At 49.1% G+C, this 26,684-nt stretch overlaps 1 protein-coding gene across 4 annotated transcripts in view; it reads right to left on the reverse strand.

The window, feature by feature from the left end:
* The window catches only part of LOC144093952 (uncharacterized), an 80,658-nt gene extending 56,095 nt beyond the window's left edge, over nt 1-24,563 (reverse strand). For 3 of the 4 annotated variants that reach the window (XM_077627727.1, XM_077627724.1, XM_077627725.1), the window contains exon 1: nt 2,114-2,212. The gene's annotated coding sequence lies outside the window, so the exon portion shown is untranslated. Of the gene's footprint in view, nt 1-2,113; nt 2,219-24,452 lie in introns of those variants that run through there. The other variant, XM_077627723.1, reaches the window with a different exon arrangement.
* Nucleotides 24,564-26,684: the final 2,121 nt, after the last annotated feature.

Consider the following 26,684-nt stretch of genomic DNA (forward strand, 5'->3'; position numbering starts at 1 on the left):
ATTATGCATTCAGAGGTCTTTCTGTTGTTGACAAACAAGAAAGCAGAGGCAGGATTAAAACCTCTGTTCGCACGTTGGTTCAACTTTTCACTGACTGGTGCCTGTGCGCTAGACGACTGCGACAGCTGGCAATACAACAGCCGAAGCGTAAGCGAATTGCGAAACTAACCCTAGGTACGAGAAACATTTTCGAATCCGTTCCCGGGCTTCTTTGCCCAATAAGACAGGCTATGGTAAACGCTTCTGTTTTGTTTAATCACCGTGACACCGAGGCACAGTAGTCAGCACGAAAGCGTTACGTAAAAGCTCATGTTTTCGCAATGAAACGTACCAGTCTCAACAAAGTTGTCTGCTTGGCTACTTTCTGCCGAATTTTGAAAGCTCAAGGAGAAGAGAACAGAACTAAACAAGCGATGAAGACAGGCTTGTCTTGTCGTGTACTCTTGTCAAAATTCAGTAAAATGCCTGTCTCAGCAGTGCTGTGAGCATTAGCCTAGTAGCTTATATTCATTGCTAAAACGCAGCTGACAGTGTTCGCGGGGGATTAGGTCAAGTACCGCAACCACGTGGATTTAAAAGGCCATATGGCGTAAACTAAAAGACCAAGGTGTGAGCTGTCACGTAATTCGCCTGGATGACGGCAAAGGAGACTAGTATTCGAGAACAACTAGACATACTTCTGATTCCTAACCTAAATGAAGAAAGGCGTGTTTTGTCCTTCCTTCTAAAAAAATTACCTATCCACTGCTTGACTAAGCCATCCGATTAGTTCGTCGATTACTGTAAACACATTCTCGTGAACTTTCTCTGCTCATAGGGCCCGCATAATCTGTTTCCTTGCAATGGAACACCTTTCGAGCTCCTGCTCCTGCATTTCAGGTAAATAAGGGTCTGTGCGCTCGGCAACCTATTTCTCAGAGCCATCTTATTCGCTTCAGCTCCGAAAGTGTCACGCACTTCGTAATATATTTCTTGAGTCTCAATGAATATAACACCAGTTTTTATTACTTTTTACTCTTCTTTTCTTTTTTCCTCCTCCTGCCCGTTCCCTGTTTCATCAGTACAGTTAACATCAGGCACTGGCAGTGCAGCGAGCCGTCGAATGGGTAAATCATCCCGCATTGTCTTAACTGTCGGGGCTCTTTGTGCGCACACTTCTTACGTTAGGGTAATATTTTTTTATACTTGTTCGATATCCGCAAGTGCATTCCTTTTTACATTCCGGCAATATCTGAATTCATGGATGGGTTCATTGCTTGACGGCCAGTAGACGTACGGTAATTTAAACTATGGCTCAAGCAGGAATTTTTTTGCGCGAAAGCGGATTTCAGAAACCGCAAAATCCTGTTAGCTCTTTTGTGACGCTCAGCCGTAATTCAGCGGTGTCTTTTTTTTTTAAGTCTACATGCTCAAGTAGAACCTGTCACGTTGTAACTACGCGGTACTTTTGTACGACACGGCATCCAATATACAATAAGGCTTAACGCGACCGAGTCATTGCGGCCCATCGAGACTTTCAGATAAACGCAGTCTCTTATCTTGATTCCCCACGCGGGTGCATAGAGCATGCTGTGCGTTCTGCACGTCGCATATCACCTGGTTTTGCGTGCAACAAAGCACGGGCGAGTTGAGATAAAGTATCCTATTGCGACTGTCCGGCGGTTACGTCTCGTCCAGACAGCACCCAGTCGAAAAATACGACAGAACCGTGTCAAAAATAGGGCAAAATATTGTGTAGTTAACTCTGAACGCCAGATTTTTGTACTGTTTTTTAATGTTTTTCTGTAGTACTGGAGTTTTGTTCTGTAGCATTTCCTGCACTCTGTAGTTCTGTAGTACTTTTCTGTAGTAACAACAGAAAGTTCTGTTGTTACTACAAAAAGTCGTGTTGTTTCAACAAGTCATTGGTCAAAAACATTACAGAAAATCAGCTGTGACGACAGGAACGTTCCTGTGAGGTTTTTCGACTGGGCTGGACCTTCAGATGATCATTAAACAACCGGATCACTTTAAGAAGTTTCGTTGTGCGCAATAGTCCTCAACTGTCTCACCATGCATGGATTAAAAAAAAGGCTATCTGAAAGGTTTGAAAGTGACCTGCGGCTGCGCTCACCTTCGTCGGAGCCGTCCAAGCAATCCCTGACGCCATCGCCGACTCGGTCGGAGCTGATGCAGCGAGGGAAGCCGCAGCGACACCGGTGTTCGTTCTTTTGGCAGACTGCAAGATAAAAAGGGGCAATAATTAGTGCTTCGCCATTTTCCGGACGGATGACGATAACCCTTTCAACCAGCAAAAACACAATAGACGATTTGCACTGATCCCACATGGGGGATATTCCTATGACCATTGAAGTTAAACAGCCTGCAGCTGCATACTAGCTGACTGCCGCTACGGGGCGACTTTCAATTGCGGCCGAAGGCTGCCTAATTCGGGGCAGTTGAGTGAATGGCCACAGCTGAGATGCAAGGATGATGGCGTAAAGTGCCCTGACCACACCCAGCTTACTATACACCTAAATCTTTCAACTGAAGAGGGCATCAAACTGGAGTAATATACTATCCACGCTGGAAGGCGCTTGATGAAATATAAGCTGAAAGGTTAAAAGCAATCAAATTATCGGACAAGCGACGGAATTCTACTTCGTTGCTTGAAATTAGCCTATTACGGCATTGACAGGCAAGCATCTTGATTAGAGACTCTTTGATTAATTTGTGCAGAGATTACATTGCAAATCAGAGCCTGCTGTTTTGGGTACATATGACAGCACTCAAAGCCTGGCGGACCAATTTCTCAATAAGCGCACTACCGCATCGTGTAACAGTAAAGAGCGCAGATTGGAACCAAATGTCATATGAAGAGCGTCTGCGATTTCCACTGAATACGCGAGTGCAGGAAGCAGTGGCGTAGCCAGAAATATCTTTCAGGATGTGTAACACACTACAGGTAAAAAAAAATAAAATGAAAGACAGCCTGCACCCGAACAATATCTCAGTCACTTTTCTACCTTATTTTCTACTTATTTTCTACTTTAAAGCCGGAGGGTTAGTTGTTGCGGTCACTAATATCTACATACGAATACGAGTGCACGCAGGACTCCGAGCGCTTGAGTCGTAAAGAACACTTATTTTTTCACAGAAAACACACGTACGAAAAATCGCGGCAAATTACAATATTTTCGAATAACGTACAACAGCACAGTAGCTTCTGCTAGGCAACAAAGTCAGCAACTGCGAACGAATGGCATTTGCCAAAACTTCTACCCCGTGCATGGGAACCTGCGACCGGCCGCAGAGGCGATTTTTAAAAAAATATTTTTTTTTTATTTTCGCTCCAATTATCTTTTGAGGACAATACAAAGGATGAAAAAGTAGGCTGACGTGAAAATGTATGTTTAATTCCGTGAGTTGTTCTCACAATTAAAAGGAGTGCCATACGTCGTGTGATGCCGAAGAAGTGTGAAACTTTTCTACAGAAACTTCCGCTTGTTATTGCAGAGCAGCGACAACGTACATCAATCTTTTCGAGAATAAACCGACACTCTTCGTATTTTCGTTTTTACATTTTATTGCATAGATGCGGTGTGGATAGCACAGGCGAAAAAAAAAAAGGCTGAAAGGAGTGGGGAATGCAGCGCTCAGAAAATTTCGGGGGGTGTTCTGACACCGAACCCCCTCCCCCCATGGCTACGCCCTTAGAAGGAAGGCTGTTCTACATTTTTTTTTGTGTAGTACTTTTAATGACCCTCTAGATCCCGCCAGCGGCTCGGGGTTTTTTTTTCTGCTTTGTAATTAATGTTGCCTTTATATATATATATATATATATATATATATATATATATATATATATATATATATATATATATATATATATATATATATATATATATATATATATATATATATATATATATATATATATATATATATATATATATATATATATATATCCGAATGTCGCGTCCGGTGCTCTACCAACTGAGCTACGGCGACGGCTGTCCAGTCTGATGCTCTCGTGGGTATTTATGTTCATTGGGTGTAAGCGAACCTTGAGAGTGTTCACCAGCACCACCCTCGTCTATAGTGGCGGACGTAGCACGTCCTGTAATACCGCGAGCGTGACGTGGAACGTCATCTGACGGTGAGGGCGGCAGCTGTGCGAGAGCCCTCTTATGCTACCTATGGCATCAAGACTGCCAGAATCGAGACCCTCGTTAAGCTATTAGCAGACAAGTTAAAGGGAAATGAGGGGCTTGTTTTAACAAACTTATGAAGGGAGCCAAAAGTCACCGAAACCAAGGTGCATAGGGGAATGTCTAATTTGCTACGTCCGCCGCGATGGACGAGGGTGGCGCAGGTGAGCACTCTCAAGGTTCGGTTACACCCAATAAACATAAATACCCACGAGAGCAGCAGACTGGAGAGCCGTCGCCGTAGCTGAGTTGGTAGAGCACCCGACGCGATATTCGGAGGTCGTGGGTTCGGATCCCACCGGCGGCATGGTTGTTTTTTCTGCTGCTTTATAATTAATTATTCTTAAGCGATCGATTAATTTAAGTATTATTATCCCACTGATTACCACAACACATAAAAAAATTAGACAATACCCTATGCGCCTTGGTTTCGGTGCATATATATATATATATATATATATATATATGCGTGTGTGTGCGTGTTGATAAAGCGCAAGGTACGGAGTTCGAAATATAGGATACAAAAAAATATAGTACGCTAGAAATCGCCCAAAATCCAAACTACAGCGATGGCCTCAATTCAGTTTCTCTCAGCCAGTCTGCATTAAAGCCTTGCACACACGGTAGTCGTGCATTACGTTCTGGCGCCAATAGCACGCGTTTTGTGTATTTAGGCCCAACGGCGCGGCTTAAGGTCAGTAGGAACATTCTATTTTTAGCCCTTTGTTCGGCTTTCGGATGACCCGAAAGGCATTTACCTCAGACCTCAGGGGCCTGAATGAGCAAACATAGTGCGTTTGCAAGTTCACCGGAGAAGGGCAGGAAAACCCCGCGACAAAGGCAGAGGAGCCAGGTAGGTGACAGCGCTTCAGCAGAGACAGGCGAAGCGCTCGGCAAAAGCCAGTACGGGCCAGCAGCGCACGAGAGAGCAGCCATCATTTCGGCTCGCCAGTTCCCCCGAAGCGAGCGAGAACGCGAACGAACGGTCCGCGGCGGAAACAAGCTCGCACGGCGAAACTGCAACCTGCAGGCCACTTTGTGACAGGTAATTGATCCATCCCCGGGCTACGGGCGAGCTCGTTCCGCATACCGTGACCCGAGACCACGCGTACATACCGGAGACAGAAAGTGACACGGGCGACAATTCGCCAGTGGACCCGTTTCGTAACTCACTAAGAGAACGAGGGGAGAGCACCCTTTTGTCTTCCCACGGGAATGAGCCTCGGGCACCCCTCCCCCCCTCCTCCCCGTGCGTGCACAGCCCCACTCCGGTCGGGAAAAGTAGAACGGCCGCCGCGGTGTGCCGCGCTTTTGTCGGAACCCGTGAGATGCCGAGGAAGGGCACGCGAGATGTCGCCAGATTTGCTTTCCATTGTGCGATTCTTCTTCTTCTTCTTCTTTCTCCTCCTTCTGTCACTCCTGTTGGGCTTCTTTCTATTCTTCTTTCTTTCCAGGTCGTCCAATTACTGAGATTCCTTTTCGTGACTCCGCGGCACTGTCGGGTCGCGTGCGGCCAAGTAAGGTGGAGAGGGGGAAATAAAGAAAGAGAAGCACCTGGCTCGCTCGCCTGTCCGAGCCGCACAGCAGCCGGGCTCCTCAACGATTATGAACAGTCTACTTTGAGGAGGAATGAATGCGCCGTGACTCGCGAGTACGACCCTCCTCTGCTTTTCCGACTTGTGTTCTCGTGTTTCTTCCACTCTCGAGTCATGACGTGAGTAATGTCCTGAGTGGCACGCTCGGATCAAGTTTTGTAAGCGGAACGAATGAAGGTATAAAAACGTAAAAGCGGAAAGCACAGGCTCTTCGTGCGCATCTCTAGCAGAGCAGGTTTTCTTGAGATGAGAAGGACGCTCGCGCGGAACCGCGGTTTAGAGTGAGGCGTCGAAAACGAGAAAGATATAAACAAAATAAGAGACAGAAAGAACGCGAAGGCGCTCGAGAGAAAGAAGACGCAAGGTTGGGCGTAGTACACGGCCAAACAGCGTGATGCCCCGAAACGGGCTGCGTCCACCAGCCCGCGCGAGGAATCTTTTTTCCCGCAATTCCGTCGGCGCAAACCCGGAACTAATGTGGCAGCCGCACATCCGCCAGCGCTGGCGTGATCTACACAGGCGGCTGTGGCTGTGCCATAGCAGCGCGCGCTGTGCGACTGCCTCCAACAAGCCACCTGTGCGCACAGTGGACGAGGGCGGTGAGATGAACGTTTTCCGTGCGACCGTGTCAACAGAACGCGAGTGACTGACTGGCGGTCACAGACAGTAGCCCGCGAACAGTCCCGGAAGTGATTTCCGCTCAGCAAATTATTCCGCTCGGTTTTCTCGTACGCCGTTGAAGGCAGGATGCGCAGCAGAGCTTGTCTACCCCTACTTGTCTTTAGCTCATTGTCGTTGTTAGCTCTCTTTTATTTTATTCTTTTTATTTGCATAAAGACTGACGTGCCGGCCCTTCCTCGTATTGAGACGTACGAAGCGTCGCCGCTGATCTCTTCATTTTGAGGCGTACTTTACGGGGCTGCAACACGCACCTCGAGCGATAACCCCATTGTAGCCGATTTGCGCTGATCGAATGGGAGCGAGAATTACGTTCCGAGCGAGCGCACGAGATATTCGGCAGCACAGTTCGCTTCCCGGAAGCTCTATTTGTTCAAGAATGCGTGTCACACCGAGTGCCAGAATTTCTCTCTTACTAATGGGGGAGGAGAACGACATGTGCTGATCCAGTAGGCAGGAAAGAGCAGGGCTTTCCCCCGGTGCGTATGACTCAAAAGCAAGAGAACGTCACCGGGATGCTGAAATGGGCGAGCTGGAGTGGGTGCATGTATGGCAAATTCAACACGAAAAAAGACGAGGGCGAAAAGCAAGGTAGCTCGAAAGAACTCAGTCTCGCAACTGAAATTACGTTAAGGAGGTTATGTAATATATTTGATGAGAACGAGAAGAGAACTAAAACAATAAACAGGCCAGGATGAGCCAGCGCTCGTGTGAGTTGCCTTTCGCCATCGCGTTTTTTTTTTCCGCTCAATATGCCAAGCATACAAGAGGACGTCGCTGTGTAAAGGAACATCCTAAGTCTCAGGACGAAAGACACATATGAAATGATCACCCTGGCGGTCCAGCCAGCGAAGAAGAATCCAAAGCCACACTGCAAAAGCAAGCACCCTCCTTCGATTTGTTTGCAGTGCATGGCCTACAATGCTACTGCCTAAAGCGTGAAGAAATTATGGAGTCCGACGATATTCAATAAAGGCGCGACAAGCCAGGCCGTATTCCACCTGCTGTTCTATCTCAGCATATACTCTACTCGCCCCTGGGGAAATCTGTGTGAGTGTCATGCCAAAGACGTCCGGTTATTTTGGCACTGAAAAAAGATATTGCGAAAAACTTTTTATAATGATCCTTCATCAGCAAGCCAAACAGTCCGCAGTACAGAACTTCATTACTGTTAAATGGACTTTTTTCTTTCGATGTGTCTTCTCATTCCAGAAGATGAAGCCTTCTAAATACCACACACGTTTACGAGTGCTTCACGCGAGAAGAGTATCTTTTCGCTTTTATCTTAGGACTCCTATTCTGTATTTGTACATAGTGTATTTCACCCCCTGCCCCTATCCTTTATTACTATCACTCGCCCCTTTCTCTCCCTCCCCCTGTCGTCTCCCTGTCCTTTTATTCCCACTCGCCACCGCTCAGGTGTTTCATTTATCGATGGCCGATGCCGCGGCTAGCAATTTATTTTCCTTCCATTGTTATTTTATTAATAAATAGCCACCAGCAACAACAGTTAGCGTACTTCTTTATCCCGGATTCCAAGCACGAAAATGCGGCGCCGAGGGTAATTAACACTGTAATCGGATACAACTCAAGAACGAAGCAGCTTTTCCCCGTCAAAGGAGGCTCTTCCAGCCAACGGCGTCGGTCGATTCTCATGATCCTGCTATAGCGTGGCAGTGCGGAGAGCGGCAGGTGAAACAGGATAGTCCCCCCTCCCTCCGTGGTCGGGGATAGTCCCCTCTCTGCACTGTCACGCTAGTAGGGTGATGAGAATCGGCCGACGCCATTGACTGGAAGGAGGTCCTTTGCAGGGGAAAAGCCGCTTCGTTCTTGAGTTGTACCCGACTATAACTAAACGGCGCGAATCACTATAGGAGGTAAACAGAGCTAGACAAAAACGGCGTTGAATGACATGGCCACGAAGCAGGGCACGCAAAGGAAAACCAGAGACCGAACCGGGAAGCGGCTCGGTGCATCCCTTGAAATTCAGTGTAGATTACGAGGTCGACGCAAGGGCACGCGACTGTCGTCTCTAAGCGAACATACATACGACTGTCATGTTGACGGCGCACAGGCAACCAAGCTTACGCAAGCTTGTCTCCTGACCGCTGGGCCGTGCATTCCTCTCGTACCTCTCGAGCTGCAGACGTGACAGTGAATCCCTCGTATACTCTTTAAAAGGCCCTCGGCTTCATGCTTCACCTCACGGTTTTACTGCTTGCACCTGCAAAGCGCAGTGCTTTTCGGCTCACTTCATATTAGCTCACCGTTTCCTTCAGGAGTGGAACATGCGTGGGAAGCTCTCGGCGCGTTTCTCTGTCGACATCATGGCTCATCGAACCTTTGTTTTTTTTTTTCGTAAATGGGACACATCTGCTGTCTACAGTGGTCAGCCTGTCAAGCTGTACCTGTTTAACTCTTCCGCACGCGGTCTCTTAACTTATTTACTCTGTCGTGCCGCCCGCTTGTGAACTGCCTCAGGAGCTGAAGACCGGTTTTGTTTGTTTAGCATAATAATAATAATAATAATTGGTTTTGGGGGAAAGGAAATGGCGCAGTATCTGTCTCATATATCGTTGGACACCTGAACCGCGCCGTAAGGGAAGGGATAAAGGAGGGAATGAAAGAAGAAAGGAAGAAGAGGTGCCGTAGTGGAGGGCTCCGGAATAATTTCGACCACCTGGGGATCTTTAACGTGCACTGACCTCGCACAGCACACGGGCGCCTTAGCGTTTTTCCTCCATAAAAACGCAGCCGCCGCGGTCGGGTTCGAACCCGAAACAATTTGAACCAAGCAGGACGCAGAAACGCACAGCGCAGACAGACACTGTAGCTCTGCCCGTAGTCCGCTGAGCGGAAGCGAGCTGTAAAAGAGCTGAGGTTGTACAAGTTTGTTTCGCATGGTGTTGACAGCGGTTCAAAGACGAGCTGCTTGTCTAGTCCTATTGACTACATCTTTCTTGCGGCCGCTGTATAAGGACCTGCCTCTAAAGTACACACATCTATATGTCCACAAATATTCTTACACATGTCTGTGTCGTACTTGATGGTTTCAACTTGCGTCCTACTCCCGTATTTGACTTGCCTAAAAGAGTGGCTCCTCAAGCGTGACTTGCGTACTGTTCAGTGCTTACGCACGGCATGCACTGCCAGTACACCTTTTTTTTTTTATTCGAGAAGTGTGCCATGAGGCATAAGTTGAAAAGGAAAGGGGGGAAGGAATGCACGGGATTGAAAGTTAAAAGAAGGAGTGAAGAACCGTTGCGCTGAGGTAGTCGCAGAGGTTGTTAATGAAGCGGTTGTCCATTGTCCACTTCACGAAGTCACTTTCGCGGTTCCACCGCAGGCCCACCTCCCTGAGGAGCCCACCTCCCTGAAGTGCCGCACATCACATATGTCCGGTGCAGCGCCACAGTGAGGGCACCTGTCAGGTAGTGGCAGATCTTTGGCACGCCACCGATGACGGACAGATGGTGTCAGAGCCGCCCCTGCCCGAATCCGGCGCACGGATACCTCCTCCTGCCGAGTAAGACTACGGGGGAGAGGGTGCGAACACGGAGGAATTAGAGCGCGTGTTCGCTGGCGCAGAACTTCGGAATCGGAAACGTGGGACAGGAACGGATCTGGGGGAAGAGGGGAAGGTGGCGGATCGTCTAATGTATGAAGATGAGTCATAGCATCCGCTTGAATGTTATGTGGATCCTGGGCATGGCCGCGAATCCAGTGTATGCGCACAGGACATGGATACTTTGCGCAGAGCACATGAATAGATTGTGAGATCTGGAACGTTCGTCGAACAGCCTTCAGCTGTTTAAGGGCGGCGCGGGAGTCGGTGTAAATGTGAACTGTATTGAATGTTGGAACGAGCGGAAGGGAAGCAATGGCATTGTAAATGGCTTGAAGTTCCAATGCCAGGGGAGTGCACGTATCCGCAGTATACGTCGCGCGAGAGTTGAGATGCGGATGAGATGGACTATACACAGCAGTAACTCTCCTCTCTGCAGAATGAGATGCATCCGTGTATAATATGCACCCTTCAGGCAGATACGCTGCTGATACCGACGGGGAAACAGTGGGGCGATTGTCAGTGAGCTGGCAATAGGACCACGGTGGAAGTGTCTTTAAACGATGAAGTTTGAGAGACTGTTTTCGAGCTCTATTTGCCACCCGTTGGTCGATGATCTCACTGAGTGTATTAAGTTGGGCGAACTCCTGTAGCACAGGTATGGGTGTTAAACGAGGCAGATATGTTATGACGCGCATAGCCTCACGATTGATAGCTTCAAGGGAGTCCCACTGCCTGCGGGTGAGACGTTGAAATTGAGCCTGATATACTATCCGTGGCTGAAGGATAGAGCGCACAAGCTGGCGGGCCGTATGAGCACGTGCGCCACCAGAGCGCATAGCTATGCGACGAATCAGACCTAGAGTAGCGTGAGCCGATTTACGGGTGGCTGTCAGCCACGGGGTGCCAGTCCCAGATGTATGGAGGAGAAGACCAAGAATACGAACAGTTTCTACCTGAGGAATCAGAGAATTATGTACCGTAAAATTTAAAGGGGGAGCTTTCCGTAAGGCGGCTTTATTTCCAATTCGAATGAAACATGATTTAGTAGGAGAGAGTGTTAGACCCAAAGGTGGGAGGCGAGATGTCAATACATCCAGCGCGTGTTGAAGGACCGACTGATGAATAGACGCATCTGGATGACAGCACCACAAGGTGATATCATCGGCATATGCAAGCACGCGGATAGAAGGGATGGTCTCTAGGGCTCGAACCAGAGGAATTAAAGCCACATTAAATAATGTGGGGGCGAGAACGGAGCCCTGCGGCACTCCTCTATTGGAAGTGAAATTACCAAAGGGCTTTCCGTGGACACGCACGCTGAAGGTTCGATTTGCTAAAAAGGCGTGAATGGAGAGGAGGAACCGGTGAGGGAGACCAAGAGTTTGAAGGGAGGCAAGAATGGCAGAGTGAAGGATGTTATCATATGCCTTTGTTATGTCTGTAGCGATTACGGTTCGTACAAGGTGACTCTGTGGAGAGTGGTCAAGCACGTCAGCAGCCAAAGTAGCAAGGCCGTCCTCCGTTCCAATATGTGGGCGGAAACCAATTTGGGAATCTGGGTAACAATCATGGGATTCCAGCCACCATGATAAGCGTGCGGCTAGAATGTTTTCATAAAGCTTGCAGATGGTAGGGGTAAGGGAAATTGGACGAAGGGCCGAGAGAGATACTGGAGGCTGACCTGACTTGGGGATTGGAACCACAATAGAATGCTTCCAGTCTCCCGGCATGATGCCAGAAAGCCACACTTCGTTAAAAGTATCAAGTAGGGTTTCCAAAGCCCTCCCTTCCAAGTTACGGAATAAGGAGTTAGGTATGCCGTCGTGCCCGGGAGTAGTAGTAGTTTTTAAACGGTCAATGGAGGCCAGCAGCTCTGCCATGGTGAGGTCAGAAGTAATCCCATCGGGGGGCTCTGTTACCGATAAGTCAGGTGGAGACGTAGCGGTGCAGTCATGGTTTGGAAAAAATTGACGGGCCGCTTGTTGTGCAAATGTGTCCTCATCCACATTTAGCGCGAGGCGAATGCTCTCTGTGTAATCTGCAACCTGAGAAGGGCGCTCCATGGCGTGAAACACTCTCCAAAGATGTCGATTGCCCTGCGTAGAGGACAGGCGGGCACACCATGCAGCCCAGCGTTGCCTGCCTAGCCGCTTTGCATAGCGCCGCGCCCGTGCGGTAGCGCGGTGAAGAGTAGGAAGAGCCGAAGGGTCATCGGGGTGACGAGTAGCGTAAAGATCCGCCTGGCGACGAAGAGCCCACAGATTCAAGAGATGTATGTCCGGGTTTGGGTCATCTTCATTTACAGTAGTGGTAATAGTGTGAGTAGCGAGAACATCAGATAGAGTAGACAATGCTGAAGAGGGGTTGAATGTAGATAAATGATTGTCTGCGCGTACAGAATCCCATGATGTTATTCGTACAGTGCGGCGTATTTTCCGTAGACGCGTAGGCGTGAGGGAGATAAAAATAGGGCTGTGATCGCTACCCCAAGTATCAGAATCAACAGCCCAACGAGGGTTACCGGGGCCTAACCACCAAGTCAAATCAGGTGAATACGGGCCACCTCGTGGGCGGGTAGAAGTATTCGGGTGGTTTAAAAGTTGAAAGGAATGATCTGAAAAGCTCCCTTGGATGTGTGAACCCCTTGAGGAATCCGATGGGTAACCCCACGCAGTGTGTGCGCCGTTGAAGTCACCGCCAACTAGAATAGGGATACCCGAGTTGGTAGAACGTAGAAAACGAACCCATCCCAGATTGGGAGATGCGGAGCCAGGACGACTATAAAAAGAGACTAGAATAAGGGGTGTGCGTGCAGGTTTTACGAGAAGGGCGACAACCTCTTGACGTGTGTTGCACCACCGTGAAAGGTCGAGCGGTGTGTGCGGAACTGAACTGTGAATATAAATTGCAGATTTACCTGGGCTGAGGGAGGAGCGGTGCAACGGCGATCAGGGATAGATGGTGAATGGTATGCGCAGAAACCTGAAAGGCGTGGCAGTGCATTATGCTCTTGCAGTAGGAACGCCCATGCCCTCAGCTTTCCGTCGCGAAGGCGGATGTTCACTTCAGAGGCCTTATTAGCGAAACCTCGACAGTTCCACTGCACCACCACCGATGATGATGCGCTATCCATGACGAGGCCGAAGAGCTTCCACGATGAGGGATGTCACCTGCTTCATCAGCGCTAATATCTTGTCCACTGTCGGGGTAGTCACGGCTAACAGGTGGTCGGCACCTGATTGTGGGCCAGTGCTTACCCTAGGTGATTCCTCTGATGATTGCTCCCGAGTTATGAGAATTCTTCGAGAGGATTGAGAACGACGCTGTTCCCGGCGCTGGGTGAGTTCGTCTAGTCGGCGGCGAGCCTCCGCGATTGCATTGTCTAAAGCTGTGTCTTCATCTGTAGTATCCACATGTGATGGATGCACTTGATGTTTGGGCGTACCATTTGATCCGGGAAGGTGAGCCGCTTGTGCATATGTACGCTGGCGAGGAGACGTATGGTGAGCAGCAGGCTCAGATAAAGGAAGTTCAGGGAAGTCGTTGTCGTCACATGCGAGAGCTGCAAAGCGATTACTTGTAGGGACATCCATTTTTGCAGGCGACTTGTGAAACTTCTTCGCTTGCTTCTTCTTTGGACAAGCGGGGGAGCGAATGTCATGGTCCGGCGATTTGCACAGGGCACAATGAGCTGTTGGTTCATTCATGTCGGCCACAGCTGCTGGATTAGGGCAGGTATTTTGCATATGTCCTTCTTTGTGGCAGTGATAGCAAAAAATACGACGAGGTCGGAAGGGCTGTGGTTTGGCGATCGCACCGTAGTAGGTAAGGTACTTCGGGAGAGTCAACGGGCCTTGCAGGATGAGCAGATATGAGCCCCGGCGACCCATAGGCCGTGCTTGCAGTACAACATGAGTTGAACAGCGAATATTTGCGCGCACCTCCTCGGGAGGGCTCGTGCTGTCGACATGATAAACCATGCAGCGGAGTGTGTCAGGACCAGATGCAAAATATATTTGCACCGGGACATGCTTGCTGTCATCCAGGGGGATCCGCGTAACTGCGCAAAGTTTCTGGGCGTCCATCAAGGATGACAAGTTTACCGTGATGGTGTTCGATGGGCGATGGACGACAAACCCGCAGTAGTTCGAAGAGCCAAGGGCATGGTCAATTGTGGCTTGAACATTCCGGGCAGGGATGGCAGTCATATCAAAGCGCAATGTAGGCTTGATGGTAACGCGGAACGAGTTCGCAGCAGGCGAAAGAGAGCCTTGACTCACGGGAGGCATCTGTGGAGGAGGCTCAGACGCTGGTGACGGCCCTTGGTGGGAATACTGAACTGGCGCGACGGGCACAGTTTCTTGAGGGAGTGCCACGGGCACGGAGGCGGTAGAGCAGTCCATGTCACAGGCCAAAGTCGTAGCATCGGAAGACGGCGCAGGCTGGAGGCCTAGAGGCGCTGACGATTGCGTGGACGTGGAGGCTGCGTCAGGTGGCAACACAGCGGGCATCCGCGTAGCCGTCGTCGACAACGCAGAATCCATGCAGATGCGTAGCGCGGCCTCGCTCGGCAGCGCCGAGCTAAGCCTAGCTTGCCCCTGAGGGTTCCGGTTGGGTTTTCTCACTTGAGAATGCGCCCGCCGTGCCGGGAATTTCTCCGTAGGGGCGTCGTCAGCATTCGGTCGCACGGAGGGCACTGTCCGACCCACGCCACACACGAGAAGACAGCGAAAAGCGAAAACACAGACCTAGAAGCAGACACGTATCCACCCACTAGGTCTTCGTCTTCTTCCGCCAGTACACCTGCATCTCTGACTGCAGCAAAGGCGGATCTTGCGAGGCATCTTCTCGCTTTGTACGGCGCAAACGTTTTTTTTTTTTTGCGGTATGCAATACCAGGCGATAGCCTGGTCGAAAGTGCTGTACACAAAATCGATTGGTTCCTCTCCGCCCGAAAGAGTATTCTGTATGCGTCAGCGATTGGTCGGTTCTATGTTCACATCTATGCACCAATGTAGCGACAGCCTCTTTGGCACGCTATATAATCCCTACACTTAGGAAGAACCATTAGGGAGAATAAATGATAGTCATGGATATGTTAACTAGCGTTACCATACGCCATCGATTATGGCTTTCTATGTGAACACTGCAAATATTTCAAAACGGCTGCTGTACGCGTAACGTATATGGCATATTTACGCGAAACGCAAAACAGAATTGCCCAGTTCTCCCGGCAAAATTATCAGAGCGCATTTTCTATGATTGCAGCGAAGATGAGAGTTTGTAAAAAAAATTTCCTATTGAAATGTGGGGAGCGCTACAAGCAAGAACAAGTTAAGTTCGTTTTAGTACATATTCTACTACAACCAACCAGCCCAACTCTCCGTTCTCGTCCAACAAACAGTTCCTTGCTTGTGTACCTTCGCCACAACTTCACCAAGCAAAGGTCTTCCTACTCTGCCCCAGAAGCGCACTGCACGATATCGAAGCAACGTATGCCTGATAGCTAGCGGCATTACTGAGGTCATCGCAGGGAGGTGTGCTGACGCTCGATAAGAGGACTGGCGGCAAAAAGAAAAAGAAAAGCCATCGCGCGATCCACAGAAACGGGGCATAGTACTCAGGAAGGGGGGAGGAGAGGGGGGGGGGTCTACTCGAAAAGCCGGAGCAGGCCCCGGCGTCCAGGTATACACCTTCCTGCATTCCGGCGCCCAAGGGGTCGTCGAGTGGCAGCAGCGGCCCTCCCGGGGCGGCTCTCTTTCGCATCTGGGTCACAGCGCGTTCCGAATTTCCTGTGTATACACGAGACACGGCGTCTCTTTCATGCCGGCCACAGCGCTGAAGAGCAGCGCAAAAGGCGCTGCCAGCCTCTTTTTACGGGATGTAATGCAGTTCCGCATTTGGACAGCCTTCGTGCGCCTCCGCTGCTCCGCGCTGGCTCCTCGTGACGCGTGAAACCTGCGTCGGCCTCCGCTACACATCCACGACGTGGCGTGTGTGAAGCCCTTTCGGCTGTACGCATATCGCACTAATTCGTTCATGGATCGACTCGTATGTTATACCGCGGTTGTACTTCAATAATCTTGATTTCGCAGTTGTTTTTTTTCTTTGTCTTGTGTTTACTAACTTACCTTACAGAAGAAACATCCACCCAATCCCTTCTTTTTTTACCTTTCCCTGCTCAGGGCCCGTATGACCGGTGTATACACTCTAAACACAAATACGCCTATACGGGATTAAAATGGCAGTAAGCTGCCTTCTAGCGCATTCCCTTTTATAAATGTTAGTGCGCTAGAAGCCAGCCTACCGCTTCCTGTTTAGTGCGTAGGAACAGAGTTGCGCTTCAAGGTGCAAGCTTCGCTAGAGATATTGTTCAGCGTTTTGCAGTCTGACAGAGGAGTGTCATCTCAGGCCGTTGGGATGTCCAGTGACGTCATCAACGCCCATTGTTCGTCGCACTACTGCTCTCAGTCTTTGTCATACTTCATACAGCATGACCTCTTGCCTTGCCGTTAAGGTTCCGTTTTAGTGGCGTACGGCGGGGATGTAAACAGAGCAAGGGCATAATAAACAATCGGTCTTCGAAGCAGGCATCAGTGTACTTCAGTTTTTCTTTTCTGCGTGCTCTCACGGACAACATTATCAACTCTTGTCCATCGAAACCTGCTATAGGACGGTGGTGTCCCATGTTAGACGATGGAATACTCCCAATTAAACCCAAAAATTCAACATTTCGGGTCCTCTTTCTCTGCAGGAACGTAAAAATCCCGCAGTGGGGAGAAAAGTGAGCCAATTTTGGTTCTTAGGCTTCCCTGAAACTTCGTAAAACTCCATTTCCGCTCAATTGTATTCCTCGAATTCCCCGAAAGAGAGAAAACTCCCCGAATGGAACATCGCTGCTATAGCCAGCTTTTCCACGCATACAGCGCGAAGTGCAGTGTAGACCGGTATACGCTTGAGCTGAATTTTGTTAAATATTGGCCACTAAAAATGCAAAGGAAATTGTAGCCAAGCGTGAGGTAGGGCAAAAATTGAACGCATTTCGAAATTTTCGGGATATATTTCATGTGCGTGGGTTCCAGAGCTGTCTTCAGCCGCGCCCACACGACCTCACTGTGCGTTTTCTCAGCTCCAAAAGCGCGTCCCCCTCCGCTCTCCGCTGCAGCCTTGAGGTGCCTTTTCTCCATTTTTTTTTGTTCTCTTTAATGTCAAGAAACGTGGGTGAGAAAAAGCTTTCACGTCGATACGTTCGTACGAAAACGTCAATCCATCAAGAGCTTCGTCAATGTGTTGGAGTCGATACGCCATCCACCCTTCCACATCAGCTGGTGGGGCTGACTCGCCCTCACTTCCTCTGGTTCCTGTCCTCTCGCATTTTCCATCTCTACCTATGCATCTGTGCCATCTCTCCTTTATCTCTTTTTTTCTTTTGTCCAGCTGAGCCCAAATCATGTTCCTTTTCTTTGCATATTGTTTTCACTCGACGATCCCTCATGTACTACCTTCAGTGCCTTCTGGCTAATTTTAGTAGAGATACTTCGCGTACAGTCTGCTAACAGCTCTTCCTCAAAATCAGAAAGAAAAAGGAAGAGCAAGCGTGTTTCAGAGACGCTCAATGATGCCCCTTACGGGCGATCTCAAACTTCAAAACGTGAAAAATTGGTGCCGACATCTAACCTTTGAGGCCAGATAGATAGCTTCCCGCCTACGTTTTCATCCTAGTCCTGCCAATGGTATCCCGGAGATTCTGAACGCAGTAGTCTGATTGCAGCGAGGTGGCGCCACCCCTGCCGGATTCTTCGGAGCCTTCCAATGCTGTTCTTTATAATTTACTGCGAAAACCAGGGCACACATTGCTTTTACATCACCCCGAAAGTAAATCAGGTTAATACTGCGGTCAGGCTCTTTCCGAAGATAGCGCTAACAGCATTCAGAGCGCTTTATAAAGGCCTCGAGAAGGCGGAGGAGCGCTGGATTCTTCGCCTCTACACCAACACGGCGCTGTGCCCGGCAGTGCTTGAACACTTCAATCCGGCCTTTTCGGGCATATGGGGAAGTGTTTGCGGACACTTACCACATGGTGTGAGCATGCCCTGCCAATCCTGCTTTCCCACCCCACCCGAGAGGACTGGGAGGCTACCCTGATCGGCTGCTTAACTCTCCAGGACCCACGAGCCCTGGTGACAAAAGCCCAGGCTGCCGTGGACGCCACAGGGGCCCCGGATTAGGGACCACCACTCCTAGCGATTGTGAGGGCCAGGCATTCCAGTCCCGGTCCAAGCAATACTTTTTTGTAAATAGTGCAAGTAAATGTTTTACACCTCCGCCACCACCCTCGCATGTATTATCACGATTGAGATCACGAAAGATGAATGCGTAGATTATAGTGTTGCTGTAATGATAACGCTGCCTGACTGTTGAACTTTCCACGCGGTGTTTTTTGACGACACCCCCAGATAAGTGTTATGGATCACTTTTCCTGCGCTTTTCCAAGCCTCGCTTCTTGTCTGGTATTCTTTTCAGCGCTGTTTTCTTTTCAAATATTAATCACCAACTTGCTCAAACTCATTCTCTTCTGAATTTACAGACCTCTTCTTCCGGCTCAAATTTCCGACAAAGATTATGGCACGCCCAGCTAGCCCTGAGTCCGCGAAAGTCTAAACAGAACGCAGCATAAGACGGTGTCATAGGCTCAACATGTGAAGCGCTAAGACATTTGATGATTATGGCGATGGGTTTTATGACGCAAGGGCATCTTTGGCCAAAAATCGCCAGACACAAGGTGGTTGGTCATCAGTGGTCAGTTGCTAGGACATTTAGAAACCTATTATTAGTAATTTAAAAACCTCGTCCGCGTTGAAATAATCCAGCTAGTCACGCAGTTTCCCGTTATACAGTTCCTCCACGTAAAATGTTTTTCTCATGTGGGAAGGTCGCTATTTACACGCTCAAGTCTTTATTTGTGGTTTCTTCTCTACCGTAAAAAAAAAAAAGTCTTTGCTCGCGCTGCGTTGGAATTGAAAAAATTTAAAAAAAAGCTGGCAATATTTTGTACTAAAATGCTTTTTTTTTTTTAATGCGTGCTCCGTTTACTGTTCAATAGTGCAGCTTTCTGGGAGGAAACGGCAGACAAATAGGAAACGCGCGGGCTTGCGAGATGAAACGAAAACTCAGCTAGACCCAATGCCTGCTTTTTGGTGCACTTTTATGCTTTTCATGTCATCCAGCCGCTGCCAACTACGAGCAAGAGTAATATTTACCTAAGATGGTCTGCCTTCATTTTTCACTTCATTTAAAGAAAGAAATATGACCAAATATATTCTCAAGCGTCTGTAGTCGGGCTACTGGATCTCTGCAAAGTCATTTTCTGCGCTTAAGAAATCGACAAAGAGCGTGAAAACGTTTCTTTTTTTTTTCGTTCGAGGCTCGCGGTTACAAAGAGGAAGGGGTGAAAACAAATGAAGCTAATTTCACGCAGCGCGAACACTTGGAGGGTGTACTTGTCCGCACGCTGTTATTTCTGAGCTGTACGAGGCTGTTGAAATTGCTTCTACTTTAGCGATGGACGCCTATCTATCACGGGCTGCATGCCCATACGTTACCCGCCACCCACGACAGCCTCGCCGGAGCGTGGAGAAAATGTCAGCCCGACGTGGAAGGCCACAGCTGGAAGCAATAAAGCGCCCCCTAGGGGACACTCTGTGCTGGCCGGAGTCCTTAGGCAAAACAGCCACGCCCGTCCAGGGGGCTACTCAGTTCTGCCGGTCTAGTTCGGCTTAACGGAAAACTAATGAGGTCTATGTTGATGAAAAAAATCAAGCAGGACAAGAATATGGGCGTAGTGAACCGAAGCAAAACAAAAACAAAAAGAACGTAAGCAAGCACCCAGAAATATGCAGACACGCTGGTTCTGAGTTAGCAGCGGTGGAGTGAAAATATTTTCGAGCAAAAAGAAAAAATAACAGGTAGACAACGGGCCACGACGGGGCAGTTAGCATAGCTGTTGCACTTCATAGCTTTGTCCATAGTCTCTGCTTACAGTCGCGCCATTACCTATAAACGCTTACTTATTCTTAAAAAGTGAAACGTAACAAAATTTCGAATTCTCGGCCCGCAGTTCCAGTTGGCAGCAGTGCAGTAAGTGGTGTTTATCGCCCCAAAGCGACTCATGCTATGAGGAACGCGGCAGTGGAGGGCTCCGGAAATTTCGACCACCTTGGGTTCTTTAACGTGCAGTGACATCGCACAGCACACGGGCCTCTAGAATATCGCCTCCATCGGAATGCGACCGCCGCGGCCGAGATCAAACCTGAGTCTTTCGTGTCAGCAGCCGAGCACCATAACCACTCAGCCACCGCGGCGGCTATAGAGCAGTAAACAGCTGACTCCCCTCAACCAATCTAGCTCTTTGCGCTTATTTGTATCGCGAACAAGCGCGTACAATGCACTAAAGAAGGCCAAGGAGCAGATTGTGCTTCATTTCATTGTTTTCTTGCCTCGAATCGCTTCATTTTCGAAGCTTTCGCTTCCAGAAGTCTTGCGGGAACTGCACGCAAGCATTCTTCTAGAGCACGGAACGGCGCCGGACACGTTTCGGGTAGTTCCTCGAGGTTAATAATAATAATAATTGGTTTTTTTGGGGAAAGGAAATGGCGCAGTATCTGTCTCATATATCTTTGGACACCTGAACCGCGCCGTAAGGGAAGGGATATAGGAGGGAGTGAAAGAAGAAAGGAAGAGAGAGGTGACGTAGTGGAGGGCTCCGGAATAATTTCGACCACCTGGGGATCTTTAACGTGCACTGACATCGCACAGTACACGGGCGCCTTAGCGTTTTTCCTCCATAAAAACGCAGCCGCCGCGGTCGGGTTCGAACCCGGGAACTCCGGATCAGTAGTCGAGCGCCCTAACCACTGAGCCACCGCGGCGGGCCTCGAGGTTCCCGCGTGACCAAAACGAATCGTGGTTCTTGAACTTAACCTCATAAATGCGCGCAATCATGCATTCTTGTCTTGATTGCAATAAATGTCTATAAGTTGCGCATAGATTGCTTCAACTGCTTTAATGTCCGGACCAAAGCATTCTCTCTTGAGCGCTGTTTTTAGCTGCGCTTAGATTAGATCAGATAACTTTCTAATCGGATTGCCCCTGGCACGCGCTAAAAGTGGAAGACAAGCTTTTCCAGGGATGCAGGCTGAAGGGCCCACCGCTTTGGACCTTTCAGTTCTCATTTGCCTGTCGTCACTGAGGGCACGCATAGTTACATATTTACCTCTTCAGCAAAATATAAGTTTTTGTGGTTCCTGTAATAACCTCGACTTACTGAGAGTGAGCTCAGTTTTGAGCTATTTATCAGGGCTTTAAGCGCATCTCGTTCCGCTGTCAAGCCTGCTGGCCGGTAGTCCTGTATTCTGTATCTGCTTTGAGCCTCTACAATGGCAAGCAACACACATAAGCTTCAACTTAAGTTTAATAAGCTCCACGGAGAATGTTTACTACATTAGAATCAGTGCGAAAGCATGCACTTGTGCTACGTAGAAGACGACGATGAGAGGGCAGTGCCGCACTTGAGATAAACCTGGATGAGATTTTTCCTGTTTGTATCTGCACCAAACCCTGGCCAATCCCCCACCGTGGGTATGTGCCATCGTAATTGAGGCAACAACAACAGCGACGACGGAGCGCTCGCGCTAAACCAATTGCGAAGAGACAACGCGACAATGAACGAATTTGCTCGGGGCTGTATACCTTTCGGATTAGTGCTCACGCGCCGATATTGTTCGCATGGCAAATGTAAGGTAAGGCCTTTCACACGAATCCACTTTTCTTCACTCGTTCTCCATCTTTTCGTAAAACTTTGCAAGCGCATATTCTCGAGCATGCAGTGTCTCCACTAAGAAGCACCAGAGGTTATAGGCTCAAAAGAAACACCTGTCCACTCCGGTTTATATTGCTAGAGCAAGAAACAATGCGGTTCCTTACGTTAATGTAGAAATGACAGCAGCCTCTCTCAGCAACCTGTGAAATCAAATACCTTAGCCATTGCACGTAAAACACAAGCCTGCCTACTAATTGTTCCGGTGCAACCGCTGAAGAAAAAGATTAGACCTCGCTTCTTCAAAAGAAAGCTGCGCAGGATTACCGAGCCAATTTCGCCCGGCGAAGGACGATCAGCTTAAAGCCGACGTGTCGCACGACTGAATCCCCCTCCCCTGTAGCGGCTCTGCCATTGCGAGCTTCCGGACAACGGCAACCTGCCAGGAAGCGAACTCGTTCGAGCTTCACATGTCGAACAGGGAACCGGAATGAATCAGGGGCGCAATTTGCCGCCGCCGCCGCGTTCAGTTTCGCGGCTGTGATTATAAATCTCGCGAGGTACGAAATCGGAAGAAAAAAAAAACGGTCATGCGTTCCTGCTTTCTCTTTTGTTCAACTGTTTCCATATGCCACCGTATTGGCGGTAAGGACATAAAAGCTTAATTCAAATCTGGGCCAAATTTCACCAGTGACAGTTACAGAACTTAGTTAAGCAGTTAAATGGGCACAATGGCCAAACAGGAAGCAATTAGTGTGCGCGACAAAACATAATGCTCATTTATGCCCCTCACCTTCAATGTCAACCGCCACATACCTCCCCAGAAAGGTAAGAGAACATCGTTTGTCTTGTGTTCATTTTTAAATTCACAAGCCTAATTCCATATCCCTGTCATTCCTTTATCCTTGCATTGTATTCAATTTTCTATATATCGCACCATATGCTAGTGCCTTCTGGCTTTGTCGAATGTGACGTGAATAAAGAGGAAATGCTTTGTTATTTCAACTAATAAAAACACTTGCGATTCCCTTCGTACATCGCTAAATGAACAAAAAGAACAGCAGAAAAATCGGAGATGACACTTAAGCTCCGCCTTAAGGGTATGACGCGATATCGTAGTGGGTCAGGCTTCCCATTCTGAGCGGTTTGACACCTTTTAACGCATTTTTTCATTTTTTTCAATTAATCAAATCAATGACACACACTATATTTTCTTAATTAGCATCCTCATGAATTGGCTTTTCATTCTGAGCATTTTGACACCTTTGAACCCACTTTTTTCATTTGTTTTTATTTATATAATTAATCAATTCATTAAAAATATTTCATTAACTCGTCATCGCCTATCACACACCAATCAATCATCAATCACTAGAACCACATATTACCAATTATACGATTTTTTTTTTACGCAGCCACCGATTATAGGCCGCCAGTTCGAATCCCTGCCGCGAGCTAGGCTCTAACTTAACTAGTATGTTATGCTGCACGAAACGATGAATGGTACGACACCATCCGGAACATTCTACGGAAAACGGTTGGCGTGATACGATTTTTTTTTTTTTTACGCAGTCTCCGATTATTTCCGACACGTGGTGCCGAGTACGCCGACGGCTTTTCGAACGAACGAGCTGTATAAGCTATCGCGTAAAGTTCTTTAGCCTCGTCGCGTATAAAGCGCAGCCGCCGGCAGAGTTATCGAAAGCGCGCGACATGTGCAAACGCCAGGGGCAAGAGCGGTGGTATCCACGAGCACGATATGTGAACTGTTGCCAATCTGACTATGGAATTTCGGAAAATTGTGTCGGTTACACATATCCCCCCTAAGACCTCGATCGAAAACTGTCTCTCCCTTCGCAGTTCAGACAGTTCTGCGCTGCATATTCCGGTTAACTGTCAAACCAGTCGCATCGCCCGTGAATAGGATGCAACGATGAAGTCCGTCGAAGCGCACATCGGTGCTTCGCACAGCCAAAACACATCAGTTGTGTAAGAATCAGCTGAATTCGTTGCAACGAGATAATGAACCAAATTAGACAAAAACTCCGACGCGTGGTAATCAGTGCCCACATTGATCATAGTGCTGAACTCCTACACCGTGCCGCCGCGGTGGCTGAGCGGTTATGGTGCTCGGCTGCTGGCCCGAAAGACGCGGGTTCGATCCCGGCCACGGCGGTCGAATTTCGATGGAGGCGAAATTCCAGAGGCCCGTGTACTGTGCAATGTCGGTGCACGTTAAAGAACCCCAGGTGGTCGAAAATTTCCGGAGCCCTTCACTACGGCGTCTCTCATAGCCTGAGTCGCTTTGGGACGTTAAACCCCCTTAAAACCAAAAAACTTCTACACCGTGCAATGGTTGGAAGAAATGTTTAATCGCCGTCATGTTTACCGTTCTAATCGCATTCAGGCTCTCCTAAAAGCGAAAACTGCGTCCACCACAGGCAGCCAACTGCCAGACGCAGCGAGTAAGGAATGTGGCAAAGTAATTGAAAAAAAGAAGCAAAAAAAAAGAGAATCAACCTACACGGCTGAGCGACTGATTCCAGCGATAAAGTGAGCATTCCGTCGCCACCGAAGACGCCCCAAAGACGCGCAGGTGTACTCACTTTCGTCGGAGCCGTCGGGACAGTCTTCCCAGCCATCTCGGACGCGCCGCTCCGGAATGCAGAAGTAGTTGCTCAGGCAGCGAAACTCGCCTCGGTGGCAGGCTGCGCGCAAAAACAGCAAAAGAGAAGAAAATCACGTTGAGCCACGATAAGCCCCAGGAAAAGGAATAAAAGTGAAAAGAACTAAATGTGGCGACTGCACTGTTTTTCGAGTAAGCCTGGTGCGCACGTGCCTACCATTCTCGCAACACCAAAATGACGCATTACCTTATCATTCCCGACACCTTCATGTCCAACGGGCACTGCCTTCTCAAAATCATAGAACTAGGGGGGAAATTGCACGAAAAAGTTTCCAAGCTCTTTTGTTTCTTATATTTTGATCGTCTAGTTAAAGACAGCGAAGTTTCCTGTCGAAATGGCCCTCCGAGGGCGTTCCACGTGTGGTACCCGAGCCCGCATCTGGAATGACGATGATCATTGAAGAACGAAAAGGGGCACTCAAGCGAAGGAATTCGTAGAACGCAAAGGAGGGACGACCACGTACGTAGCGCGCTTTGGACAGCCGAAATCTTCGTCCACACGCACCCCCCACACACGGGCACCCAACCTCCCTTTCGAGCCCAGCCATAACTACGCTCATTCCAAAGCGCACCCTACACAGCGTAGTTTGCACGCAGTGTTTGCACATCGGCGGCGGGGCGTCCCGCGTCCTCCTCCCCACCAGCCGCAACGCATACAGACATAAACAAGGGCGCGTTCAACGAACGTGGTTAGGTGTACACACGAAGGCCCGCAGCGCTTGTCCCCAAAAGAGAAAAGAGCTCGCCGCGCCGTTCAGCAAGTCTGTGCGTGTGTGTGTGTATGCAGGCAATTAAAGAAAAAAGCTCCCTTCGTGAGCACCGCAGCCCCCCTCCCCCTCCCCCTTCGATGAATCGCCATTTTCTCCCCCCTTCGATGAATCGCCATTTTCTCCGCGCCGCGGTAGCCCGGCCCCTGCCATTCTATTTTGAGGGCGGCTCGTGTTTATCCAGCTGTCAGCGCCGGTAGACCTGGTGCTCTCTGTAGTGTACTGCTCGCAATGGGCTGTGCGCGTGTGCTCGGCCGAGATTATATTGTGCCGTCCAACACCGTGAAATAGCCGGGGGAACCGGGTCGTTGCACCACGAGCCGCCCTTGCCTCGGGCCAGCACGATGTTCACGAAGCGATCTCATTTGCCGCCGCTGCTTCTGCTGTTCTGGTTGCGGCTCCTTATCCCGTTAAGCTCGGCGCGCCGCTTTGCAGTGGCCGCGCGCCCCCTTACGGCGAGCACGCGCGCGCGCACTTTCGAGTGCTTTGCGTGGGGCTCGCGAAGCACCGCTGCCGCCGAGAGTGCGTGCGTGCGCTGTGAAAGTTGCTCTGCACCAATGAACGCCGACAGCAATCCCAGCGGTTGAATAACGCTCTTCGATTTTCTTCGCCCCGTGGATCACTTCCTGTTGACCCGTCGGCTGTCTGGGGAGGTGGTTTGAAATATGAGTCCGCGAGAACGATGCTGAACGCTTCAGCGGTTTTCGGCAAAGCAGAGGTAGACGGCGGACGTGATGGCATGCTGCCGAACGCCCAGAAGACCGCCCCAAAAGCAATTATCGGCACAAGCCTCTGCACCGCACTGTTGTTTCAAGAAGTTGAAAAAAAAGCATTCAATTTGTGTAAACTGACATAACCGCAAGTGCACTGCCGAATAATGCCTAGTGGATAAGAGCACTCCTATCACGCCATTAATCTATATCTAAGCTCTTCGCTTTGTGAAGCCGAGGTTCAGTTTTTGACAGTACATCTTTAACCGCCGCAACTGGATGGTCAAGGCACTCTAGCACGCGGGTTAAAAATGCAGTGCACTGAAAAAGAAGTACTTAGATGAAGAAACACTGACGCAACAAGAGCGAGAAAAGAAATGTTTTGTAATCGCGCACACTAGTCCACATCTCATTAATTGCACATTCACTCGGCATGGAAAGAGTTTAGGTATATCTGAAAAGCTGTTTCAATATGATAGTACAGTTTCTGACATCACGAACGTTAGCGCTGCATTAGCCTACTCCAACATTTAGTAGTTTTCATTCGCTGACCCTTCGGCGAATGTAAACACCTTCGTTAAATGAACGCATATCGATTATTGGAATAAAGGGCACGTTACTAACGGCATACCTTTAAGCTGTTTAGCATAACACCTCGTGCATTGCTCTGTGTCG

The sequence above is a fragment of the Amblyomma americanum genome, chromosome 6 (genome assembly GCF_052857255.1).
Source record: "Amblyomma americanum isolate KBUSLIRL-KWMA chromosome 6, ASM5285725v1, whole genome shotgun sequence".
Lineage (NCBI taxonomy): Eukaryota > Metazoa > Arthropoda > Arachnida > Ixodida > Ixodidae > Amblyomma > Amblyomma americanum.